Source organism: Ahaetulla prasina, chromosome 1 (assembly GCF_028640845.1).
Source record: "Ahaetulla prasina isolate Xishuangbanna chromosome 1, ASM2864084v1, whole genome shotgun sequence".
In the NCBI taxonomy this organism is placed as follows: Eukaryota; Metazoa; Chordata; class Lepidosauria; order Squamata; family Colubridae; genus Ahaetulla; species Ahaetulla prasina.
Genome location: NC_080539.1, coordinates 224,752,176 through 224,769,663, shown reverse-complemented (window position 1 = coordinate 224,769,663; position 17,488 = coordinate 224,752,176). Strand labels below are relative to the sequence as shown.

General features: G+C 40.2%; 1 protein-coding gene across 1 annotated transcript in view; it reads right to left on the bottom strand.

Moving 5' to 3' along the window:
- Nucleotides 1-17,488, bottom strand: part of BAZ2B (bromodomain adjacent to zinc finger domain 2B) — a 257,806-nt gene that overhangs the window by 205,328 nt on the left and 34,990 nt on the right. The gene's annotated exons all lie outside the window — the stretch shown is intronic.

The window sequence follows — 17,488 nt, the reverse complement described above, 5'->3', positions numbered from 1 at the left end:
TCTTAGAGTTCGAGGGACAAAATGGTGGATTGAAGATGGTTCCACAAAAAACAGAGCTGATGACCTTGGCAGAATGAAGAGCTGCTGAGTAGACTGGCTCTTTGATAATTCCTCTCCAAACAAGGAGAAGACTTGAGATCCTCTATAAGTATGTGAACTTACTTTAGATAGCTGCTCCTTATAAAGAGATTGCAAGATAGCGGACCCCAGAAAGTTTAAAGCTTTTGGAGACGAAAGAATAGCCATCTTGCTCAAACTGTGGTCAGTACCTTTGAAAAGATACTAAGTTCAGACACTTCCTTTTCAAATCATTCAGAAATAGCTTATTAGGTGATTTTCAGCTATTTGGGAATTTATAGATTAATATGTTTTATAGCACCAGGTACTATAAGTTTCCTTCAATCCTTAGCAAAAGAAGTTTTGACTACAAAGATATATTTAATAAACAGCAAAAGGGTGATTAAAGCTTTGCTTTTAGAAAGTTAAAACAGATTAAGAGTCTGGAAAAAACCAACATAATGTTTTGGGATTAATTATGAACAATCCTTCCTATGGGAAAATGCTTCTGTTTTGAATTTTAAAAAATAGAAGGAACTTAGAAACCAAAGATTATAATTAAAGGAGAAGAATACTTAAACTTGACTTACAATTACAGAATGAAGCACAATATTTTAACATTGGACATACTTATAGATTTTTTGAACAATGGACTAAGAAATTATTTTTAAGAATGCCTGCCTCTATTGATATACTGTGTCTAAAATTTGCTTTGGAAAAGGAACAATTTCTACTTGATAAGATCAAGGCTGATTTGAAAATGAATTTTAAAATGACATGAAAAAGATAATACACTGGATACACAAAGAAATTAGCTGATATCTTAATAATTAAAATGAATAAACAAACAACAAAAACTAAGACGAGCTGGAAAATTTTCCTTTATGGGATTTACAAAAAAGGCTTGTTAAAATTTTGAAGTATTTTGTGAGAAGAGACAAATATAAAAATGAAAAGAAATCAAGTTATACATCATTATTTGAAGGAACTAAAGATTAAAACTGGTAGAGTTTAAAGGAAGGAATATATTTTAACCTTCATCAAATATAAATTTGATGAAGGTTAAAATAGATAAATTGTTAACTCTAGGTGATATCAGGATTAAAAAGAGAAGGCTTTTAGGTTTATAAAAAAAGAAATGGTATATGGGAAAAAGAGATCATTTGTTTTATTTTAAGAGATAAGTTCCTAAAATGGTTTATACTTCCAATGAAGGCAGGAAGTCACTTACAGTATTTGTATATTTTTCTTTTTCTTTATTATATTTAGAATAGAATAGAATATTTCTGTTTCTCTTTTTTTTTCTTCAATTCTTTCTTTTGATTCTTTTATTTTTTTCAGTTATTAGTTTTTACTGTTATAATTATATTTAATAAAATTGCTATTAAAAAAGAAAATATGCTTTTGTGTATCCAGTTTTTTATCTATGCCTTGCACTTTTGTTACATATTTTAACAGTATTTTCAATTGCTATCAAGTACTAAATCAAAGACTTTTTCATCTGTACCATTACCAAGCTTGCTAATTCCTCCCTCTATATCTGTGCATTTGATGCTTGTTTCCTGACAGCAATGTTGCATTTCTTAAATGTTATTCTATTATTTGATTCGATTTCTTTAACTTACTAAAATATGCCTGAATTTAATCTTTCTCTTCTAGGGTATTGGCATTTCAGTTTTGCGGGGTCCACAAATCTAATAAGTATACCTTCCACTTTTTCATCTGATTCACATTTGAGCCATGGCTCTCCATTCAATACACTGCCCCAGTGGTGGGATCCTACCAGTTTAACAACCGGTTCGCTGAGCGTGCATTTTTCAGAAAATTGAACTTCCATGTTGCTGAGAGCAAGGAAAACAGCTGAAGAGCGGCAATCCATTTTGCCGCCCGATCAGCTGGGCTTCAGAAGCAGAAATATAGGTAAATATAACGCAGGGGCAGGCAGGTGGGCCCACTTCAAAGAAAGAGAGAACCGGTTCGCTCACTGATGGAAGTCGGAGAAAACGGTTCTCCCGAACCGGTCCGAACTGGTAGAATCCCACCACAGCACTGCCCTAGATATTACTGAGGAACATAAGCAATCAATGTATCTACTCAGCTGAAATCTGTACAAGGCCCTGTTTAACTAGCAGAATGTCAAGGGATATTTTACCAAATGGATTATCTACGCACGCGCACACACACCCTTCCATGATTTTGACATAAATATATGCTTGCATCCAATAAGTCATTCCTCCATAGATGAACACAATGTCAATGGCTTCCATAGTTGAACATAATATATTGCTATCAAATGCTGAAATGTCCAAGATTTTATATTAATTTTAGTTTTATTCAGTATAAGCTGAATTCCTCTTTTCAGTTCTAATTTTATTTATTTATTTATTTATTAAATTTTTATACCACCCTTCTCCCGAAGGACTCAGGGCGGTGTACAGCCTTATTTAAAACACATAAATACAAACTCCCAGATTTAAAATACATTTAAAACGAAATATTTAACAGGCCAAATTTACTAAAACGGTCAAACCCGATATAAACCTTTAAAATTTAAAATTATAAATAGATTAATACATTAAAATTTAATTAAAATTAAGATAAAATTAAATTAAAATACTTAGGCTAGTCCCGCCCGATTAAATAATAGAGTCTTCAGTACCCGTTTGAAGGTTCGGAGGTCAGGAAGTTGACGCAGCCCTGGAGGTAACTCATTCCATAAAGTCGGTGCTGCCACAGAGAAGGCTCTCCCCCTGGGGGTCACCAGCCGACACTGTTTGGCTGATGGCATCCGGAGCAGGCCCACTCTGTGGGAGCGCACAGGTCGTTGGGAGGCTATCGGCGGCAGAAGGCAGTCTCGTAAATAGCCCGGTCCTAAGCCATGGAGTGCTTTAAAGGTGAGCACTAACACCTTGAATTGCAGCCGGAAGGCTACCGGCAGCCAGTGCAGGCCACGCAGGATAGGTGTTATATTGGAGCAATGTGGTGCTCCCACTATTACCCGCGCAGCCGCATTCTGGACTAGCTGGAGCCTCCCGGTGCTCTTCAAGGGGAGCCCCATGTAGAGAGCATTGCAATAGTCCAAGCGAGAGGTGACGAGGGCGTGAGTGACCGTTCGTAGAGAGTCCCAGTCAAGGAAGGGTCGAACTGGTAGAATCCCACCACAGCACTGCCCTAGATATTACTGAGGAACATAAGCAATCAATGTATCTACTCAGCTGAAATCTGTACAAGGCCCTGTTTAACTAGCAGAATGTCAAGGGATATTTTACCAAATGGATTATCTACGCACGCGCACACACACCCTTCCATGATTTTGACATAAATATATGCTTGCATCCAATAAGTCATTCCTCCATAGATGAACACAATGTCAATGGCTTCCATAGTTGAACATAATATATTGCTATCAAATGCTGAAATGTCCAAGATTTTATATTAATTTTAGTTTTATTCAGTATAAGCTGAATTCCTCTTTTCAGTTCTAATTTTATTTATTTATTTATTTATTAAATTTTTATACCACCCTTCTCCCGAAGGACTCAGGGCGGTGTACAGCCTTATTTAAAACACATAAATACAAACTCCCAGATTTAAAATACATTTAAAGCGAAATATTTAACAGGCCAAATTTACTAAAACGGTCAAACCCGATATAAACCTTTAAAATTTAAAATTATAAATAAATTAATACATTAAAATTGAATTAAAATTAAGTTAAAACATTTAGGCTAGTCCCGCCCGATTAAATAAAAGAGTCTTCAGTTCCTGCTTGAAGGTTCGGAGGTCAGGAAGTTGGCGCAGCCCTGGAAGTAACTCATTCCATAGGGTCGGTGCTGCCACAGAGAAGACTCTCTCCCTGGGGGCCACCAGTCGACAATGTTTGGCTGATGGCACCCGGAGCAGGCCCATTCTGTTGGAGCGCACAGGTCGTGGGGAGGCTATCGGTGGCAGAAGGTGGTCTCGTAAATAGCCCGGTCCTAAGCCATGGAGTGCTTTAAAGGTGAGCACTAACACCTTGAATTGCAGCCGGAAGGCTACCGGCAGCCAGTGCAGGCCACGCAGGATAGGTGTTATATTGGAGCAATGTGGTGCTCCCACTATTACCCGCGCAGCCGCATTCTGGACTAGCTGGAGCCTCCCGGTGCTCTTCAAGGGGAGCCCCATGTAGAGAGCATTGCAATAGTCCAAGCGAGAGGTGACGAGGGCGTGAGTGACCGTTCGTAGAGAGTCCCAGTCAAGGAAGGGTCGCAACTGGCGCATCAGGCGAACCTGATAAAATGCTCCCCTGGTGACAGCCGTCAAGTGCTCCTCTAGGGACAGCCGATCGTCCAGGAGAACGCCCAAGTTGCGCTCCCTTCCCCTGGGGGTCAGAACTTCACCCCCCACAGTCAGCGAAGGCGTAAGCTGACTGTACCGGGATGCCGGAACCCACAGCCACTCTGTCTTGGTGGGATTGAGCTGGAGCCTGTTCCTCCCCATCCAGACCCGTACGGCCTCTAGACACCGGTTCATCACCTCGACAGCTTCGCTGGGGTGGTTCGGGGTGGAAATGAGTATCATCAGCGTACAGATGATAATCCATCCCGAAATTACGGATAACCTCACCCAGCAGCTTCATATAGATGTTGAACAGGAGAGGCGAGAGAACCGACCCCTGAGGCACCCCACAAGTGAGGCACCTAGAGGTCGATCTCCGCCCCCCTGCCAACACCGTCTGCGAACGGTCAGAGAGATAGGAGGAGAACCACCGATAAATGGTACCTCCCACCCCCAATCCCCCCAACCGTCGCAGCAGGATACCATGGTCGATGGTATCAAAAGCCACCGAGAGATCTAACAGGACCAGGACAGAGGAACAACCCCTGTCCCGAGCCCTCCAGAAGTCATCCACCAACATGACCAAAGCCGTCTTGGTGCTGTAACCAGGTCTGAAGCCGGACTGGAACAGCTCTAGAAAGACAGTTTCCTCCAGGTATTGGGGAAGCTGATATGCCACCACACTCTCAACAACCTTCGCCAGAAAGCGAAGGTTGGAGACTGGACGATAGTTTGCCAATACAGCTGGATCCAAGGATGGCTTCTTGAGGAGGGGCTTCACCACCGCCTCTTTCAAGGCGGTGGGAAAGATACCCTCCAACAAGGAAGCGTTGGTAATTCCCAGGAGCCAGCCTCGTGTCACCTCCCGTGTGGCCAGTACCAACCAGGAAGGACACGGGTCCAATAAACATGTGGTGGGATTCAGCCTAGCCAACAGCCTGTCCATGTCATCAGGGGTCACAGGCTCGAACTCATCCCAGATAATGTCCACAAGACTCGTCCCCGTCCCCTCGCCTGGATCTATCCAATCAGTGTCCAGTCCATCCCGGATCCGAGCAATTTTATCGGACAGATACTGTATAAAATCCTCAGCACGCCCCTGCTGCTTATTTTATTAACTTCCAGCAGTTCCCCTCATCCTCTGTCATTAAAACAATAGATCTTTAAATCAGCATGCTCTGAAATGCATAATAAACAAATGCAATGGTTCATTTCCTTTCTTTCTCTGAGAAATTTGGACATCGAAAAGTTTAATTAATCTCACTCTCAAATATCAAATATCACGCAGCAGTGTTTTCAGATTTTATGAAAGGCATATAAAAGAGTACATGGATCACAATGTACTTACACAAAATTGGAAGCCTTTACATAGGACTATATTTCAAATCTAAACTTTTCCTCCTCCTTTTCCAAATCAATGGATGTTTGCTTATTCTTTTTTTTCCCAAAGGTTTATTGGGTTTTTATTTTTAAACATATATTAACCTCAATACATGAACAGTGTGGCCTCTGGGTATGGTTCATATTAATACAAATAACAACAGTCAATTATTACATTAATCAAACATATAATCCTAATAGTAATGTAGATTATTTTAAAGTAGTTATTCTAATGTCAATGATCTTCTTGAATATACATAGTAATACCATCTTTCAACCTCTCAACTTTCCATCTAATTATTACTTATTTTCAATTTATATAGAAATAATAACTACTAATATTCCCCCCTAATTCATATTTCTATCTCTGTTCTGGCTTCTAGTCAGGTCACTCTTACTAATCCTAATGTTAAAACACATATTTATGTTAATACGTAGTCCTTCATATATGGTGTATATTCTTATTTCTACCTCTATTTCTAGTTTTTAATCAGGCCATCATTATATTAGAAAAAAGATGTTTGCTTATTCTTGAAGGTCTTGTTGGCATCTAATATGTGTTGACATATGAGTTCTCTCTAGTCTGGCAACAACAGGTCTAGGTTCACCAATTTCATTCATTCATTCATTTTGCACTTAATGAGCACTTATGTTTTGATGGTACTATAGGAACTATTTTGCAACTGAATCGCAATTTGTGGATTGTAGATCAATAAATTATACTGCATCAAAAGTAATAGTGTTAAATGGTATGATGGAGATTCAAACGACTACTCTCTCTCTAGCTCTCATTCTAATGAATAAGGGTTTGGCATAAATGATTGACACAATCAGTGGTGGGTTTCTACCGGTTCTAACAGATTCGGGTGAACCAGTAGCGGCACAGGGTGGCTCTGCCCACTCACCTGGACATCATCATGGATACTCTGCGCATGCGCTCACATTTGCGAACCGGTAGCAAAGGTAAGTGAAACCCACTACTGGACACAATGAACATTTTATCAATCAATAAAGAGAAAAATAAATTGCAACAACTCATATCAAGGTCTATCTTCAGCAACACTATGTATCTTCAAAGTAAAAAAAAATCCACCTTGGTAAAAATGCTACTGATATCTCTAGTGTACCATCCTCTGACAATAAGCTGGGAAAGCTCTGTAACCAGTCAACTGAAGGAAAGTCTCGCATTTGCAAATGTGTCAATGGAATGAAATCATTTCACCCTTGAATCAAACCCATTTTGACAGAATTCCGGAAGAAAAACTATAGAAGTTGAAAAGTACTGCTTGGGTTTGGTTTGTAATGCTCTTCATGTATTTGAAGGAGATGGGTGGTTTAAATATGCAATACATTAAGAAATATACAATATAAATAAATTAGTCGTTTGATCTTGTTATGGAAAAGAGAATAACACTTTTGGCAAAACTGAGTAAAAAAAAAAAAGGAATCTCTCTTTTACAGGCATCCTTCTTTAAGTTCAATAAGCAGATGACCAAACCACTAATCAAATACCAATGGAACCCATGGCAGTTAATGCTTTCACAGAAGGAGAGACTAATTTGTCAAGTGGGGAGAAATGCTGATTTTATGTGCCAGGTGAAGCTGCCTTTGCCACAGTACATCAGTCTGTCCCATTTGGTTAGGCAGGGAACCTGTCAGTTAAAAAATTCAATTGGTGGGGGATCCAGGAAGAGGGCCTTCTCTGCCATTGCCCTTACCCTGTAGAATAGTCTTCCCCCAAGAGATGAGGCGGGTCCCCACTTTCCTGGCCTTTCATAAATATGGGAAGATCTTGACTCTGCTGACTTGCTTAGGATCCCACAGAAGAGCACACAGCGATGGGACAACAATAAAGTAACATTTTATCACACACTGGTATATTTGTACAATAAAGGATCCTCAAACTGGAAAAAGGTAGATCAGAATATCCATAAAATTAGAAAAACAAAATTTTTTAACAGAAAGGACAAATGTTTCCATTAGATATAATTTCAAAAAATATAAATATAAATGAAAAAAAATCACAATTTATTGTACGAAGATACTTGTTGAAAGCTACCAGGACAAATTTGGCAAAAGCACCGGAAAAGAGAAATTTGCCAACGATACAAAATTAGAGAATATGACAGTATACGGTATATTGATAAATTAAAGTTGCCTGTGTTTCAGTCACATGGACCTCTTTACCATGGCCCCAAATATATTTGAACATATGGCCCCTGGTTTTCCACTGCAGGATGAAGTAGAGCCCTCAGTCCTAAAAAATAGTTGCCCAACCGTTCTTGAGTTTTGCCACTTTTGTTTTTATAAACCACCTCCATTTAGATGGCAAATAAACTGTCATGTATTTTATTTTATTTATTTCTCTTTTTAAAACAATTTTTCTTTATCCAGCATCAGTTTATTCGTATAATATAGTTAAGTTAGCACTTCCTCATTTTAAATAAAATATTTTATTCCTAAATACTTTAAATTGCTAAATACTTTCTTCAACAAAGTTACCTTAAGTTCTGAGTAAATTTAGGAGTGCAGCTTGTGTGTTAAATTTTCCTCAGATGTAGAACAGTGGCTGGAAACCTCTTTTGGCAATATATAAGAACTGTATTGAATTTCCAGTAATTTTCTGGCAGAGTGACCAGTTACTAACAATGTCACCCTTCCTTTTATTGAGATAAACTTAATAACTGGAAAATAAAATATGACATCATAGGAAGTTGTCACATTTCTCTTATTAACTGCATGGGAACTGTCTATTACTTTACCTTAAGCATGCTCTACATATTTATTTTTAATCTATGTTATTAATTTTGTTTTTTAACAAATAATAAATATATGTCCTCTTTGATTTACATTTTGTAATATATATATGCATATGTGATAATACACATGCACACAGAGGTGCTATTCAGTCGATTCAGATTGGTTCACTGGAACTAATAACGGAAATCACGGGTGCGGTGGGGCCCGCCCACCTGCCTCGGCTCTACGCCATCCTATTTAGGCACATTTTTGAGACCAGGCGCATGTGAGGAAGGTGCGTGCGCTAGCAAAGCACATGCACAGAAGGCCGTGCGCATGCGTGGACATTTGCGAACTGGTAGGGAAGGTAAGTAAATACCATCCCTGCATACACATATGTAAACGCTTGCACAGAGACACAAACAATATCTAAATTCCAATAGATACGATGAAGAGAATTATAATGCATTTAGGAAGAAAAGAAATCCACTTGTTCCATAGTTCCAATGATTCACCCAACAATAGCCCTAAGGTATCCCTACCAATAAGAGTTCCTATCCTTTCTGGCCCTCACAACAACAGAATATACAAAAAAGAGAATATCATACAATATAGAATAGCATCTACACAGAATTCACACAGACCTCCTTAGCAAGGGTGCAAGACTCACAGATTGAGGAAAATATTATTCTGATTCTGATATTTCCTGATGCCCTCTACTCTACCTAGCAGACTAGCCCCGCTTAACAGAAGAAAACTGGAGTCAAAAACATTGTATGGTGCCAAAGTAATTATCGTTGCATTTGAGCATATGTTTCCTTCCTTCCCTTGCTTATTACTACTCTATGGCTGGGAGTTGTTTTAGATACAGGTGTCTGGAGAACCAAGAGGGGATCCCTGTTATGCAGGACTACTAAGGACATTATTATTTCAGTCTTTTCATTCTTAAGTCTTTTATAATTAGATAACAATAATAATAGTTTTAAGTTTTGACAGAAACACACAGAAAAATCTCTCTTCCTGAAAGCAAATGCTGTCCTTCTCAAAACATTGCAAGTCTAGAAATACCCCCATCCATATAAACAAGGAAAAACAAGGGGAGTGTAGCACTTTGTATCTGTAGTAAAAATATGTTTTGAATGGGTGAACACACCATACATGTCTTAAAGAAGTTGCTTCTTTTGTTAAAGTCATAAAAGAGCCATGCAATCCCAGAGAAATATGCATTTAAGGTCAAGAATTCCCAACAACATCCTCCCATTCATGTCAACACTCTTCGTCACATCCTATTAGTTCTTTCCTCCAAGGTAAGGTATATATATACACCTAGGGTCAGGTGAGCACTGTACAAAGGCAGGTACTGTATGTAAGACCCAATAGCACTGGAAGGCTACAAAGAGCTTCTTCTGGATTTTCCATGCAATATACATGGAGCTTGGAGAACACATGACTTCAAAAGGTCCTTGAAACAGTCACAGTGAGTGTTCAGGAAGATATAGCTGTCTGTGTTTTGAAGAGCACAATCCTACAACAGGACTATAGGCCAGTAAAACTTATATGGCAGTGATGGCTAACCTTTTTGCCATTGCATGCCAAGAGGGGGGGCGGGGGGTCGCACATGTGCATGTCCACACCCATAATTCTATGCGCCTCGTTGTGCATGCATGTGCGACCCTCCCCGCTCCCCCTGCTACTGGCATATGATGGCCCAGTAGGCCCGTTTTTCTCTCTCACCTGGCTCCAGAGCCTTTCTAGGAGTCTGGGGAGGGCAAAAACGGCCTTCCCCACTCCCCGGAGGTCCTCCAGATGCCAGAAACAGCCCATTTGCCAACTTCCAGTGGGACCCAGAGAGGCCCTGGAGGCTGGGGACAGCAAATAACGGGCCTTTGGTCCCACTGGAAGTTGGCAAATGGGCTGTTTTCGACCTCCGGAGAACCTCTGGGGGGAGGACGTTTTTGGCCCCCCCAACTCCTAGAAAGGCTCTGGAGCCAGGTGAGAGAGTAAAACAGGTCTACCGGGCAATCCCGTGCCAATAGCAGGGGGAGCAGCGTGGTCGGGTGCGCATGCGTGGGGGCAGGGCACATAGAATTATGGGTATGGGCACGTGCGTGCACAACCCCCCGCCCAGTGGTGAAATCCGGTTCTGTGGGCGTAGCTTGGTGGGAATGGGATGGCGGGTGTGGCAGGGGAAGGATACTGCAAAATCTGTATTCCCACCCCACTCCAGGGGAAGGATACTGCAAAATCCCCATTCCTACACCACTCTGGGGCTAGCCAGAGGTGGTATTTGCCAGTTCTCTGAACTGCTCAAAGTTTCTGCTACCAGTTCTCCGAACTGCTCAGAATTTCTGTTACCAGTTCTCCAGAACCTGTCAGAACCTGCTAGATTTCACCCCTGCCCCTGCCCCCCTCCTGGCACGTGATGGCAAAAAGGTTAGCCATCACTGCTCTAGGGTGTTAGCTATTCCTGCCTGCTTAGTATCATCTGCAAATTTGGTGAGTTCTCCTTCTATTCCCTCATCTAAGTCATTTATGAAGATATTGAAGATACTGGGCCTAAGGTGGGAACCTTGTGGCACCCCACTGCTTACTTCTCTCCATGTAGACCCATTAAGGTTTGTCAGCCAGTTGCAAATCCATATGGTGGTGAAGCTATCTATCCCACTTTTTTCTAGCTTACGAAGAAGTAGATTGTGGTCTACTTTGTTGAAGTAGATTGTGGTCTATTTGTCGAATGCCATGCTGAAGTCTATTACCGTATTTTTTGGAATATAAGACACACCTTTTTCCCCAAAAAAAGAGGGTAAAAATCTGGATGCATCTTATACTCCAAATGTAGCCCCGCCCAGCTTCTCAAATGGAGGTTTCAGAGACTGAAAAAAGCTTCAGAAACGAAGCCCCCAAACAGAGCTTCAGAGGCTTTTTTTCTGAAGCTCTGTTTCAGAGGCTTTCAGAGGCCGGAGTTTCAGAAGCAGAAAAAAAAAGCGGAGGCACAGAACTCACAACCAAGGAACCTGTTGCTAAAATTCATCTCTGGGAACAGCTGATTGGGGGTAATCCGGGAGGCCAATCTACCTGCCAATCAGCTTTTTCCTTATTTTCCTCCCCAAAAACTAAGGTGCGTCTTATACTCCAGTGTGTCTTGTACTCCGAAAAATAGGGTATGTCCACAGTATTTCACTGGTCTACTAATTTAGTCACTATGTTGAAGAATGAAATAAGATTGGTTTGGCATGATCTGTTTTTAACAAACCGGCGCTGGCTCCTAGTTATTACTTTATTCGTTTCTAGGTGTTGGCAGATCTGTCTTTTTATTATCATGTTTGTTCTTAGGTTGGAGTTCCGCCCTGTACTGACATCAAAATATTTTGCCATTTGCAACTGCTAGCTTTTTACCTGTGGTCATTGACAGAAGAAGAAATATGAACCAACTTTACTTCCTCTGACTTCTCTTCCTAGGCAACAGGGCGAAATGAAATAAAAGGAGCTGGGTGGTGAAAGGGAGTTTGTGAAGGAGCTGACTCATTAATAAACACCATCAGTGTTTCAGAGAACTTAAGTGAGATGTAGACAGTTTTATGCCTCATTATATTTCTTCTCACTTACACAAACATTCTGTAAGGAAATAGATGTGTCCACAGGCAAGCTAATCAATCAGAAAGCCTAACTGTGTTTGTTCTTTTGTTGTTACAAGATACCAGGAAGAGAGAGGACATCTATGGAGCTTCTGAAACCCAAAATGAATCACTTTTAACCACAAGTGAGTTATTGTGTAGCTACATATGTGACCAAATGCCACATTATACTTGAGGTATTTAATGGAAAAAGCTAGGCAAAACATCTCATTTTATTCACAAGAATAATTAATGATTTATGCTTTTATACAGATGGATCATGGAAGAAAGCCAGAACTTTAAAGAGAAATTATCTCAAATAACTTTTAAAAAAGCTATTATAAAAAAATTTGGGCTGGAAAAAAACACAAACCTTGATTAACATTAAAATGTTGATGCAAAAGTATTCAGCTACTCTGAAAATTTTATTATCGTAAGAACATATTTATATATTCTATTAAAATACACAGTGAACAATAGCACACAGTTAAGGACTAGTATCCTACTTTTAGAAAAAATTGATAGTGCTTCCCAATGTTGAATTTCCACTCATATAATTCAAGACCTCTTCAAGGAAATGACTGGACTTTTGTTGTGAGAAGCTGAAGCCCTCCTTTTTAAAAGCCAGATTGAGGATAGTGGATATCAAGGGACATATCTGGGATTCCACTGGTGCCCATAGGCACCAATTGCCTATCCTTGGCATTAAGGGAGTTTCATACGACATCAGAACAGAACTGAAACTAAGAGTGCAGAGAAGAGCAACAAAGATGATTAAGGGACTGGAGGCTATAACATATGAAGAACAGTTGCAGGAATTGGGTACGTCTAGTCCAGGGGTCTGCAAACGTGGCTCTTTTAAGACTTGTGGACTTCAAATCCCGGAGGTCCTCCAGATGCCAGAAACAGCCCATTTGCCAACTTCCAGTGGGACCCAGAGAGGCCCTGGAGGCTGGGGACAGCAAATAACGGGCCTTTGGTCCCACTGGAAGTTGGCAAATGGGCTGTTTTTGACCTCCAGAGGACCTCTGGGGGGAGGACATTTTTGGCCCCCCAACTCCTAGAAAGGCTCTGGAGCCAGGTGAGAGAGTAAAACAGGTCTACCGGGCAATCCCGTGCCAATAGCAGGGGAAGCAGCGTGGTCGGGTGCGCATGCGTGGGGGCAGGGCACATAGAATTATGGGTATGGGCACGTGCGTGCACAACCCCCCACCCAGTGGTGAAATCCGGTTCTGTGGGCGTAGCTTGGTGGGCATGGGATGGCGGGTGTGGCAGGGGAAGGATACTGCAAAATCTGTATTCCCACCCCACTCCAGGGGAAGGATACTGCAAAATCCCCATTCCTACACCACTCTGGGGCTAGCCAGAGGTGGTATTTGCCAGTTCTCTGAACTGCTCAAAGTTTCTGCTACCAGTTCTCCGAACTGCTCAGAATTTCTGTTACCAGTTCTCCAGAACCTGTCAGAACCTGCTAGATTTCACCCCTGCCCCTGCCCCCCTCCTGGCACGTGATGGCAAAAAGGTTAGCCATCACTGCTCTAGGGTGTTAGCTATTCCTGCCTGCTTAGTATCATCTGCAAATTTGGTGAGTTCTCCTTCTATTCCCTCATCTAAGTCATTTATGAAGATATTGAAGATACTGGGCCTAAGGTGGGAACCTTGTGGCACCCCACTGCTTACTTCTCTCCACGTAGACCCATTAAGGTTTGTCAGCCAGTTGCAAATCCATATGGTGGTGAAGCTATCTATCCCACTTTTTTCTAGCTTACGAAGAAGTAGATTGTGGTCTACTTTGTTGAAGTAGATTGTGGTCTATTTGTCAAATGCCATGCCGAAGTCTATTACCGTATTTTTTGGAATATAAGACACACCTTTTTCCCAAAAAAAAAGAGGGTAAAAATCTGGATGCATCTTATACTCCAAATGTAGCCCCGCCCAGCTTCTCAAATGGAGGTTTCAGAGACTGAAAAAAGCTTCAGAAACGAAGCCCCCAAACAGAGCTTCAGAGGCTTTTTTTCTGAAGCTCTGTTTCAGAGGCTTTCAGAGGCCGGAGTTTCAGAAGCAGAAAAAGAAGGGGGTGAAAAAAAGCAAGGCACAGAACTCACAACCAAGGAACCTGTTGCTAAAATTCATCTCTGGGAACAGCTGATTGGGGGTAATCCGGGAGGCCAATCTACCTGCCAATCAGCTTTTTCCTTATTTTCCTCCCCAAAAACTAAGGTGCGTCTTATACTCCAGTGTGTCTTGTACTCCAAAAAATAGGGTATGTCCACAGTATTTCACTGGTCTAGTAATTTAGTCACTATGTTGAAGAATGAAATAAGATTGGTTTGGCATGATCTGTTTTTAACAAACCGGCGCTGACTCCTAGTTATTACTTTATTCGTTTCTAGGTGTTGGCAGATCTGTCTTTTTATTATCATGTTTGTTCTTAGGTTGGAGTTCCGCCCTGTACTGACATCAAAATATTTTGCCATTTGCAACTGCTAGCTTTTTACCTGTGGTCATTGACAGAAGAAGAAATATGAACCAACTTTACTTCCTCTGACTTCTCTTCCTAGGCAACAGGGCGAAATGAAATAAAAGGAGCTGGGTGGTGAAAGGGAGTTTGTGAAGGAGCTGACTCATTAATAAACACCATCAGTGTTTCAGAGAACTTAAGTGAGATGTAGACAGTTTTATGCCTCATTATATTTCTTCTCACTTACACAAACATTCTGTAAGGAAATAGATGTGTCCACAGGCAAGCTAATCAATCAGAAAGCCTAACTGTGTTTGTTCTTTTGTTGTTACAAGATACCAGGAAGAGAGAGGACATCTATGGAGCTTCTGAAACCCAAAATGAATCACTTTTAACCACAAGTGAGTTATTGTGTAGCTACATATGTGACCAAATGCCACATTATACTTGAGGTATTTAATGGAAAAAGCTAGGCAAAACATCTCATTTTATTCACAAGAATAATTAATGATTTATGCTTTTATACAGATGGATCATGGAAGAAAGCCAGAACTTTAAAGAGAAATTATCTCAAATAACTTTTAAAAAAGCTATTATAAAAAAATTTGGGCTGGAAAAAAACACAAAACTTGATTAACATTAAAATGTTGATGCAAAAGTATTCAGCTACTCTGAAAATTTTATTATCGTAAGAACATATTTACATATTCTATTAAAATACACAGTGAACAATAGCACACAGTTAAGGGCTAGTATCCTACTTTTAGAAAAAATTGATAGTGCTTCCCAATGTTGAATTTCCACTCATATAATTCAAGATCTCTTCAAGGAAATGACTGGACTTTTGTTGTGAGAATCTGAAGCCCTCCTTTTTAAAAGCCAGATTGAGGATAGTGGCTATCAAGGGACATATCTGGGATTCCACTGGTGCCCATAGGCACCAATTGCCTATCCTTGGCATTAAGGGAGTTTCATACGACATCAGAACAGAACTGAAACTAAGAGTGCAGAGAAGAGCAACAAAGATGATTAAGGGACTGGAGGCTATAACATATGAAGAACAGTTGCAGGAATTGGGTACGTCTAGTCCAGGGGTCTGCAAACGTGGCTCTTTTAAGACTTGTGGACTTCAACTCCCAGAGTTCTCTGGGAGTTGAAGTCCACAAGTCTTAAAAGAGCCAAGTTTGCAGACCCCTGGAATGTCTAATAAAAGAAGGACTAGGGATGACATGATAAGTGTTCCAATATTTGAAGGGCTGCCCCAAAGAAGAGAGGATCAACGTATTCTCCATAATACCTAAAGGCAGAACAAGAAGCAATGGATGGAAACTAATCAAGGAGAGAACCAGCCTAGAAATAAGGTTAAATTTCCTGACACTTAGAACAATTAATCAGTGGAATGACTTGCCTCCAGAAGTTGTGGGTGCTCCAACATAGAGGTTTTTAAGAAGAGGTTGGACAACCACTTGATTAAAATGGTATAGAATTTCCTGCTTAAGCAGCAGATTGAACTAGAAAACCTCCAAGATCCCTTCCAATTCTGTTATTCTGAAACAGACCAATAGCATTAATTTAATTAAAAGTTAATCAAGCTTCTTGCTTCCACAATTGTGCATAGAGTACCCTGAGAAGTCTAGAACAAAAATATGTACTTAGAAGCCCCCTCTGCTTTCCATCCCCTCCTGTTCCGATATTACAGGTAATGTACAAAGATTAGCAGCCATTAATAACATTTTTAATAACCAGGAATTAGTCCAGTCCTTACTTCAAGCTATAAAAGTTGATGGCCAGCCTATAATTTGTGACAGTATCATAATTTAACTAAACTTAATAGGAAGAAGTGCTTCCTATTCTATACCTCCTACTACCGAGCTTTACTGAATGATCCATGAATCTACTATGATCCTCCACAAGACTTGCTTTTTCCAAATTCTTTGAAAGCTGCCAGCATGTTATTTTTAAAAAGCAACATCTTAATTGATATCCATCCACACAAAAACTATCTATTTATTCCTATTCTTTGCTTTCTGTCCCTCAGTTATCAGTTTCCTCAAAGTACTGGAATCCTCTTTACCTGCCGATTTGGCTTTTCTCAAAAGGTTTTCACAAATACAAGTAAATAGTGTCTACCCATTCACCCCCAGCTTCCTGACATTGTCTGAAAGAGGGGTACAAAATGGGGAGAGGGCTTAATGATGCCCACCTCACAATGCCCTCTCTTCTTTAAAAAATATTGGGGAAAATTAAGGGTCATTTTAACACTTAATCCCCACTCCCATGCTCATTTAATCTAACCATTAGACTACAATCCTTGACATACAATATTAGGGTTTCTAGGAATCAAGTTATCAGAAAGTATATAATTCTGTTCTAAAACAGAGATGGGAGATTTGCCATCTTCCAGTTGTTGCTGGACTCCAGATTCAAAATAACTTAATAAAACATGTATCTTTGAAGAAACTATGTTAAGTTTTCTTCAGCAAAATTCAGGATGCTTGATAATTATCTTAATGTTCGCAATGAGCACTACCCAAAATACTCATATACCTAATTAAATATTACTTTCTTGTGGCGTACACCCACAAGCCTCCTTACTCTTTTTGCTTTGGAAATTGTTGCATGGTATAAGCCCTATGAATAGAAATCTTAAAAAAAATTGAAATAATGTCAATTTTTGTCACAAAATAACATTTGCCCATTATAAATGCCAATTGCTTTTCATCTCCTGAATCTTAAAAAGTTCTCTTTTTAAAATTAACATTCAACTAGATTACTTTTCAACCTTCTGGCATCAAGACTGACCTCGGAAATATGTTATGTATTTTTGAACAATAGAGAGAAATCACTCAAGATCAATGACAGTTGCTCAGGCAAAGCCCAAATCTAAACCAGACAGATTTATAACCTAACATATAAGAGG